Genomic DNA, 10,768 nt, shown 5'->3' with positions numbered 1-10,768 from the left:
TTGGTTCTTCAGTTAACGGATAAAGTGGTAGTGTTTGATACTTGGCTTTTGTCTGAGGTGACTGGCTGTTAGGTTAAACGTCTTTTTAATGAAAAGATGAACGAACAGGCACTCATCAAAACACGTGCTGTATTCCCACGAAATATTTATTATTAAGGATATAAAACTAAGGATACCAAAGAGTACACATCTTACATTTGAAAAGTAAAGTTAAAACGTATTCTTCGCATATCACTGGTATCCAAGACTTTATGGAAACAACAATATCTGTTCTTCCCAAGAAGACCGGAAGAAAGTTTGTGAATTCTGCGCTTCAAAAAGAACATTAGTCAACGTAAGATTAACACCACCACAAACGATGTCGTCATTTTATGAAATATAGTAAAGAATATTCATAAATTACATTCATTCTCAAGCAGAAGAAATTAAGTACAAACATCTGATTACATCCAGTAAGTCGACAAATATTTCCCTGCTAATTTTGAAACATTTATGATTAATTTCAGGTAATAGTACAGTCGGGCCCATGTCATTATGTTAGGCCCGATATTACGTTGACGAGTTCAGGGGGCCAAAACCCCCTGTCAGGTCAGGACACGGTGGCCTAGCTAAATGAAAGGTCAAAGGATTGTTAGTTAACAATGAGTATCTGGTAAAATATCTCTCTAATTTGCTTTTAACCTTTCGTGGAGTGACAGTTAGAATTACACGCAAGACCAACAGGGTCCAGACGAACCTCACACTTTTGAAGAGCAGATTTATGCTATAAGAATGAACTCATATTTGATAAAACCTTTTACTTATGTCGTCCAGGTGTCCTGCAATGAAACCCAATCACCTTTCTCTATATATTGAGAATTTTAGTTTAACAGTGAATGAGAAATGGCAACATCTAGGTTACTGACGCCAATATTTAATTGAAAAAGCTCTGTTAGAACAACTGCAAACGACAAAAACATAGCGTTTCAGGGTGGCATGTTGTGCTTTGTATGGATCATTTGTGTCTTATGATCATAGAGCCGAACCATCTCAATCCCAGACCAAAGAAACTCGGAAAGGACATTGTACGGAATGCCCAAAGAAGCTAGGTAAGAAAACAGAAATTACCCACAGCATTCGATGCCCAATGTAACTTTATTTTGTTTGTGACGCCCAATGTAACTTTTAGCAGCCATAAATCAATCAGTCAGTCAATCCATGAACCATAGAGAGCTGTATCCTGCAACATCAGTCAATCTGTAGAAAATAATCAAAGGTCATCAGTTTGTTATCTACTTACAGGAGTAGTTTGCGACAATTTAGTTTAATATAGTAACATCAACTTTTGCTGCATTATAGTCCAGAATCACATCCAGTTTGAAAGGTTCAAATTTTTTTTTTTTTTTTTGCTGCCGTAATGTAAAGTGCTCAATAAGATAAGAGCTTTGTTTATTTTTGAAACATAACTGCATGTCATAAAATGATGATCTTTTGCTGAAATCCAACTTTGCTGAATATAGTTGGCGATACAAAGATTCTTGGAATGATGGATGTATCTCACGTTTATGCTTCACCAGTGTTCCTAATATGTATATGTATATATATATATATATATATATATATATATATATATATATATATATATATATATATATATATATATATATATATATATATATATATATATATATATATATATATTTACATTTTCCGTGGTTTTAGTTTGAAATATGCTCTGTGAGACAGGGTAGCAACGATTTAAGGTAATTTAGCCTTGTGATTCTGACTTAGTGGGTCCAGGAAAACGTGAAAAGAGGAAACAAAGGAGAATTTCATGTGAGCAAAGAGAATGAATGAAGCAAATAAGCAAATTCTTATAAAAAAAAAAGCAAAGCAGCTTAAAAAATGAGAATGGGTAAAACTGAGGGCATGGATAGAAGGATCTAGAATACATGTCAAGGGCTTTTGTATTCCACCAAAATTACGTACTTTATTTCATTGTTTGCTTAGTAGACGCATATATATTATTTTACTGCGTTAGGCTTTCAAACGTAATTAAATTAATATGTGATAACATATGGATATTGATAGGAAGGACGAGCAGCCTTTTCATTTTCATAAGAGAGAGAGAGAGAGAGAGAGAGAAAGAGAGAGAGTGGAGCTTGTACATGCTACGTAACATTCTACTTCCGGTTATAGTCTTTGCTTACAATATTTGAAATATCTATTTACAACAGCCAGTAACGATGTTCCTGACTGATCCGCAGAAATACCCAGGTACTGTGGCATTTCCCAGGAATGGTTACCGAATGCCCAAGCACCGAAAGCAGCGGTAGTAGCAGGAGAAGCAGGGCAGCACCGCCAACGGTAGCATAAGCCTTGTCGACGAAAGGCAACTAGTGGCTGGTGACGACTGAGGTGCGTTGGGATCGATGTCGATGACGTCATTATCTGACGTCACAGCAACTCATCGACCAAGCAGGAGCTTGTAAAGGAGACCTGTGGCTACATACCTCAATCCGACTGCACTGCCACCGCTCCCTCTCCTCCTCCCTCCCCCTATCCTCCCCAACCCTCCCCTTTTAACTCTTTCCAGTAAGGCCTTGCCTGATATCCCGTCCTCGCCATCCCCCGGCTCCAGCTCCAATTCCTGCCTTCCTCAAACTCTCTTCCTCTTGATTCTTCTTTAATTACATGTTTCTCATTCCCTTATTTCCCAAATATCTCTTCTTAAATGAAGAATATCCGAGCTGATCTTCCCGGTGTTCGTCAACTAGACTGAATGGGTCTACGTACAAATATCAAATCTAAATTCCAAATTTGAAATAAGTATAAAGACAGGCAAAAATATAAACAAAGGCGGAGAGTTCAGACTAAAATTAACCCTATTTTTTTTATACTGCAACATATCTTTGTGTACATTCCAGTTCTACTTACTCGCTATATTACAAGAAATCTTTTGTAGATTTTTTCTTCATACAGTATTTGTGCTGTAATCTGATGACAAAGACAGCAGTTACGTAACCTTTCAAACCACGGGGATTAACAGTCTCTCCCTGTCTTCAGGCATTGGAAATATCACAAAACATGATATAAGCAAATATGCTTTGTAGCCACGCTGTTTTCTAGCTGTGCATATTTTTATCCAGGATAAAAACAAAGGTAAACATATCTAACTGAGGGATGGATGGAAGCAAATTTACATGCACTGCTTCATTTTACCTTATATGTAAATATAAATATATACTTATGTAAAATGTAAATAAGGGAATATATACATAGTCTAATTACTTGATACATATTTATGATTTCAAATTTTACACATACACACAAACACACTCACACACATAGCAGAAAGTACACATACAAGTATATACATTTATGTATGCATATTATATATATATATATATATATATATATATATATATATATATATATATATATATATATATATATATATATATATATATATATATATATATATATATATATATATATATATATACATATATATATATGCACGTTCATCAAGGACGTACAACCCTTTATGTTCACTCCTCTGATTAACAGCACTTCCAGGCCAGGTTGTAGGACTTACAACTACCGTGGCAGTACTCAGCAAATAGACTCTGCCAAAGAAGACAAGGGCTTGTCCAGCTGTGTAGGACTATTTCTTCCAGTGGGTCACAACTTCTTTGCAGGTGCTCGAACTCCGTCTGGATAAAGTACATGGGAAATGCCCAGTCACTTTGTATTTTACGACTGCTGTATCCAGGTATTATGTTTGCATCATCAGGTGGTAATTAATTCTTATTAATTGGCCTTAAGGTTCACAATTTCCGTTGGTGAATGTATGAAAACGGCAGTAATATTTCCTCGCTGTTTCTCTGGATCACCCATTGATGAGGGGAAACAGTTCTACATTGAATTCATACATATATATTGTATATATATATATATATATATATATATATATATATATATATATATATATATATATATATATGTATATATATAAAATATACATATGTTTATATATATAATATATATATATATATATATATATATATAAACATTATTATTATGTTTATATATATACATATACATATATATATATATATATATATATATATATATATAAACATACATATATTTATATATATACATATGTAGTTACATATATATATATATATATATATATATATATATATATATATATATATATATGAACTGAACTATTACTGTTTCTTATGATCCTATACAAGCAAGTATTCAATCTGGAAAAATCCTTCGTTCAGTATGTAATTTCAGTGAAAATAACGAATTAACAAAATACAAATCTTTTGAATTTAGGATAAGCAGAGTAAAACGACTGAAATTAACAGGTAAATACCCCGGCCAATACTCATTTTAATGACCCAGGAAGTAATCGACGGTTAGAGCAGAAGTTGTGGAACGGAAGGCCTTTAATCTTGGACCTCATTCTAGATTCTCGGTCAGTATTTACGAGTATTTGTTTTATAGTACTGCATGTATAAATGTAAAAAGCCGTCCATATACATATATTAATTCATCTTTCCGAGAAATTTCTTGTGATTTTTAAATAAACTCATTTCTTTTTTAATCCTTGACATTATATATATATATATATATATATATATATATATATATATATACATATATATATATATATATATATATATATATATATATATATATATATATATATATATATACATATACACACACACATAAATCAAAATATTTGTTATTCGACATTCTTCAAGGCATTCTGTCACTGATTAATCATCGAATCATATTTAACAAACACAAAACCTATGATTTTCTTAGTAATGACTTTGGAATAAATGTTTTACTTCTGCTGCATTACCAAAAGGGATTAATTATTCTTACTAGCTGAGTTTGGTTGTCAACTTTGTTTTCGAGCATTAGATCCTTTCATAAAATATATATATATATATATATATATATATATATATATATATATATATATATATATATATATATATATATGTGTGTGTGTGTATGTGAAGAGGGTTTATATATCATTTATAAAGAATACAGAATAGTATTATCTGAAATTCTTTGGAAGAAGTTATAAACTCTATGGGATTATACAATCATATTTAAGTACCTACGCCAGATAGTAGTTTCTCTTGTCACAATAAATAGGTCGTTAAAACACCGCCAGTAAAACGAGAGAGAGAGAGAGAGAGAGAGAGAGAGAGAGAGAGAGAGAGAGAGAGAGAGAGAGAGAGAATTCAACTGAAGGTATGCGAGATATACATGAAGTATAAATAGATATAGAATCTGACGAGAAACATCCACGAACACTAATTTTCCGATGCCTTGGGTGTATAAATTTTCAACTGATGAAGTGAAGATAAACAGGATTATGAAATTCGAAATTTCTAACGACTATACTGTATTTAATACACTTAAGGGTCATGTAGCAAAGTCAGCTTGAATTCAGCTTGATGACGTATGATAAAAGAAAAGTAATAAACACTTCTTGATATGGTCAAAATCAAAAGTAATTCAGAACATCTCTCTGAGTATTTAATATTTTATGTGGCCTCCATCTGCCTGTACCACAACCTGCATTCTTGAGGGGTATGATTTCAGCAAATCGCAAAAAAGCTGAGACTTAAACTCCATTTCCCTCAGCACTTCGGTCACCTCTCTTCGCAGGCATCGAGGCTTGGTATACCATCATAGTTCACTGTGCGTGCTTCAACACAATCCTTTAAGATACTACCAATGTTTTCACACACATTAAGGTCAGGGGAACTACCTGGAAATTCACTTGACGAGAAGAAATCGATACCACTGTTTTGAAGCAGCTCCTGTGTCTGAAGAGCTTTGAAACATGGTGCCGTATCATGCAAAAAATGTGACTTCTTCAACAGACAAACATTTTCAGGATCTTTGAGAAAGGAAATACTCCACCAGTAAAGCACAGTTTCTCTGAAGTATTCACCATTCCATGACTGTCCTTTTTCTTTGATGATCCACATTAACTGTTTGGCTGTGAAACAGAGAAAAATTCCCAAACATTCAGGAAATTTCACAACTTGGCGAAAGCACATGTCATCGCTGATATCATCCAACTTTGCAGCCCAAATGATGTCATTTTTATGATTTGGCTTTCTGACTGTGTAATTGAAGAATTCATCTGATGCTGCAACATGGAGAAAATCAGCTTCATCCCAGTCTTTAAGAAATGAACCACAAAACCATGCACGGTCTTCTCTTTGTTGCTGAGTGATGTTGGGCTTGCTGATAACATGAAATGGCTTGATACCAGATTTTTTAAACTCACGATATACAGCACTATACTTCTCTTCTTTCCCCTTTTTGTTTCTAGTTCAAGCGCCATTATGCGTAAAGGCTTTCTTGGTCTACCCGCTGCCTCAGCTATGATGTCTATTGACTCCTGAGAAAGGAATTCAGGCCTCCCAAGATTCTCACTCTTTTCGCGATGACAGTCATATGGATTTTTGTTCCAGTGTCTTTTAACAAAGGATTCATCTCTTTTAATGTATATATATATATATATATATATATATATATATATATATATATATATATATATATATATATATATATATATATATATATATATATATATATATATATAGATATATATATATATATATATATATATATATATATATATATATATATATATATATATATATATATATATATATATATATATATATATATATATATATATATATATATATATATATATATATATATATATATATATAGATATATATATATATATATATATATATATATATATATAGATATATATATATATATATATATATATATATATATATATATATATATATATATATATATATATATATATATATATATATATATATATATATATATATATAGATATATATATATATATATATATATATATATATATATATATATATATATATATATATATATATATATATATATATATATATATATATATATATATATATATATATATATATATATATATATATATATTTATATATATATATATATATATATATATATATATATATATATATATATATATATATATATATATATATGAATGAAAGGATGTGCCAGCATCCTGGCCTCTCTGAAGGCTATATCCCATATTCGGTCAATCCATCTGAGTCGTTAGCCATGACTGTATCTAACTCCATCACTCAGTCTGAAAACAAGAAATGTAAAATGAAAAATAGCTTAATAGAAACTTATAATGTGTGCTTGGAGATAGGCTATAGCAGAAAACTTCTTAATTTCTTATTTGTTCTGAGGAGGGAGGGCTCTAATTTCGAAACACAGTACATATATATTTATATATATATATATATATATATATATATATATATATATATATATATATATATATATACATATATATATATATATATATATATATATATATATATATATATATATATATATATATATATATATATATATATATATATATGTGTGTGTGTGTGTGTGTGTGTGTGTGTGTGTGTGTGTGTGTGTGTGTGTGTGTCAAGAGGTGAGACCTCGCACACCACCTCATCCTCCAGGTTCAAATGTAACGTAACTTGCAAATAAGAAAAATTTTACTTTTCTTGAAATCATGTAGAAATTCGTCCCTAATTCATCTCCTCTCACCATTACCCCATGTGGGAAAACCTTTAATCATCTCTTGCCCTAGTGATTGCCAGAGACCTTGATTTCAGGTGCTGATTCATCTGGAGAACGTTACTACCGCCAGAGGCAGGCACACCCAAAACCGAAAGAGCTCCCACGCTGGCGACTGACCCATGTAATCGCCACCATATTGAACAACTGGCAGATGACCCGCATGCCCCCACATGCAGACTGTATAGAAAACGAATGAACGACGACATAATCCTTATTAGGGGATAAAAGGAGAAATGCCGACTCGCTCGGTCTTAGAATAATCTCGGACTCAGAAGACGTTGGAACTATCCCAGGTTTTTCTTTTGTAGTGAAACCGCTTAGCGCTACCTTCCCCTTGGACCCCGGAACGAGGAATCCATCTCCTGATGAAGGTAATGTGCTGATGTCAAGGTTCTTAAGTCAGTCACGAGTCTGTTAGCCTTTTACTATTTTTTAATTTCCTTTCTAAAGCGATATGCCCGCAGTGAGATCTGTATTACTTTAAATTGTGTTAACATAAAGATACCTACAGTAAATGAATTATTCGTTTTATTACTTGAATTTAGAGTCACCGAAATCGAGGCCCTTTCTTAGGCACCTTCTGTGCATGCCCTCGATTTCTTAATTACCCTTCCAATACACGTATATAACCACATTTATTCCAATCACAGATAGGAGTTGTCTGATGTGGATCTGAGCGTCATCTTGTGTGCGCAGTGGTGCAACCCTTGCTTTCTCCCCTTCTACGGTACTCTTTTGAAGCGGGCCTTTTGAGTTTCGTCAAGGAAAATGCTCCAGTTGTTTGTTATTCCTTTGGAACGACAGGATTCTGTTTACCTGTCCTAATTTATTCCTCATTCTCCCTTTGATATGTATCTAGCGTAAATATACTCGTGCAAGTGAAACCCTACGTGTTTATCTGAAATTCCCCCCCTTTGAATTAGGCCTTCAGCCAACACCTTTGCATATGTTTTACTGAACTCGGCCTAAGAGTAAAATATAGTCTGTTTTCGAGGTAAATTCCCTTTGCACTCAGTCGTAAACATATATATACATACACACACACACACACACACACACACACACACACACACACATATATATATATATATATATATATATATATATATATATATATATATATATATATATATATATATATATATATATATATATATATATATATATATATGGGTTAATAAATTACACGTTTTGCCAGAAATTCGAGATAAAATACAAAAATGAATAGTGGAGTGGAAGACAAACAGGGTCCCTGTAGACCCCAACAATAACATTTTAGCTCTCAGTCCCATTTAAGTTGTGATTCTTAGCTCATATTTTTTTGTAAGTATGCATATTAACACCAACAATAAAATTCAGGAGATATGACAGCTTTAGAAATAAAAATATGAAAGTAACCTAACTTTAGAATGTGCTGGGGTCTCCAGGGACCCATTTGGTCCTCGAGGGTTAAGCAAGCTCTCACCAGCGGACAAGGTGTACACAACTCTTCTGCACTGTTCCCAGTTTCAGCTCCATTTAAATATATAATAAACTATAGCTATAAATTTCAATGAATTACAAACTATATATTGTCCTCTATTTGCCTAAGGTTAGAGCTAATTCTATTAAACTGCAACACCAAAAACATTATTTAAATGTTATGCAATCGATGGTCTTATGTTACAATTGTTCACACCAAGATCACTAATTTTCTCTTTTATGATTTATTTCGTCGCCATATGGTGACTGTAATGTATTTACTTGTTATTCATAATGCCTAAAATCACTACCCATATGTTATTTCAGCAAGTTAAAGTTTGATGATCTGTAATCTGTACTTTAAATCACTGTATTTTCATTTGTTGAACTTTATTCAAGGACTTTCTAAATTTAATTATTATTATAACTTACCTTAAATATCATAAAATGATGTATGGTTTCATATTTATCATTGTCCTTTTAATTAGGTCTTTTTGATCCGTTGCAGACAAAGAAGTCTAATTATAACTTATCAACACTTTAATGAGAAACAATTTAATGTTTAGATGACATTATTATTATTATTATTTATTATTTTTGGGGGGTGTCTAGGGGGGCTATCACGGTCATCCTATTCGACTAGGTGGTTTTCAAAGAGCAAGGTTCCGGGTTGCATCCTGCCTCCTTAGGAGTCCATCACTTTTCTCACTATGTGCGATGTTTCTAGTAGGACTTTTTCTGCATGGATCCTGGAGCTACTTTGGCATCTAGTTTTTCCAGATTCCTTTTCAGGGATCTTGGGATCGTGTCTAGTGTTCCTATGATTATGGGTACAATTTCCGCTGGCATATTCCATATCCTTTTTATTTCGATTTTCAGGTCTTGATACTTAGCAATTTTTCCTCTTTCTTTCTCATCTACTCTGGTGTCCCATGGTACTGCGACATCAATGAGTGATACTTTCTTTTTGATTTTGTCAACCAACGTCACGTCTGCTCTGTTGGCACGTATCACCCTATCTGTTCTGATACTATAGTCCCAGAGGATCTTTGCCTGGTCGTCTTCTATCACTCCCTCAGGTTGGTGTTCATACCACTTATTACTGCAAGCAAGCTGGCGCTCCTTGCACAGGCTCCAGTTTTTGCTACTGAATCATGCTTCTTTTTGTACTGGTTATGTGCAAGCGCCGGACATTCGCTTCCTACGTGGTTTATGGTCTCGTCTTTCATATTGCACTTCCTGCATATGGATGAGATGTTATTTCCGTCTATTGTTCTTTTGACATATCTGATTCTTAGGGCCTGATCTTGTGCCGCTGTTAGCATTCCTTCTGTTTCCTTCTTGAGTTCTCCCCTCTGTAACCAATGCCATGTTTCATCACTGGCCAGTTCTTTTGTCAGTCTCATGCATTGTCCGTGCATTGGTTTGTTGTGCCATTCCTCTGTTCTGTTTTTCATTTTCCTGTCTGTATATTTCTGGGTCTTCGTCTACTTTTATCAGTCCTTCTTCCCTTGCACTGCTTAGCCACTCGTCTTCACTGGTTTTCAGATATTGCATCAGTGCTCTGCTCTCGATGTTTATGCAGTCCTTTATC

This window comes from Macrobrachium rosenbergii, chromosome 2 (assembly GCF_040412425.1).
Source record: "Macrobrachium rosenbergii isolate ZJJX-2024 chromosome 2, ASM4041242v1, whole genome shotgun sequence".
Classification (NCBI taxonomy): Eukaryota; Metazoa; Arthropoda; class Malacostraca; order Decapoda; family Palaemonidae; genus Macrobrachium; species Macrobrachium rosenbergii.
Note: the sequence above shows the minus strand (reverse complement) of the source record.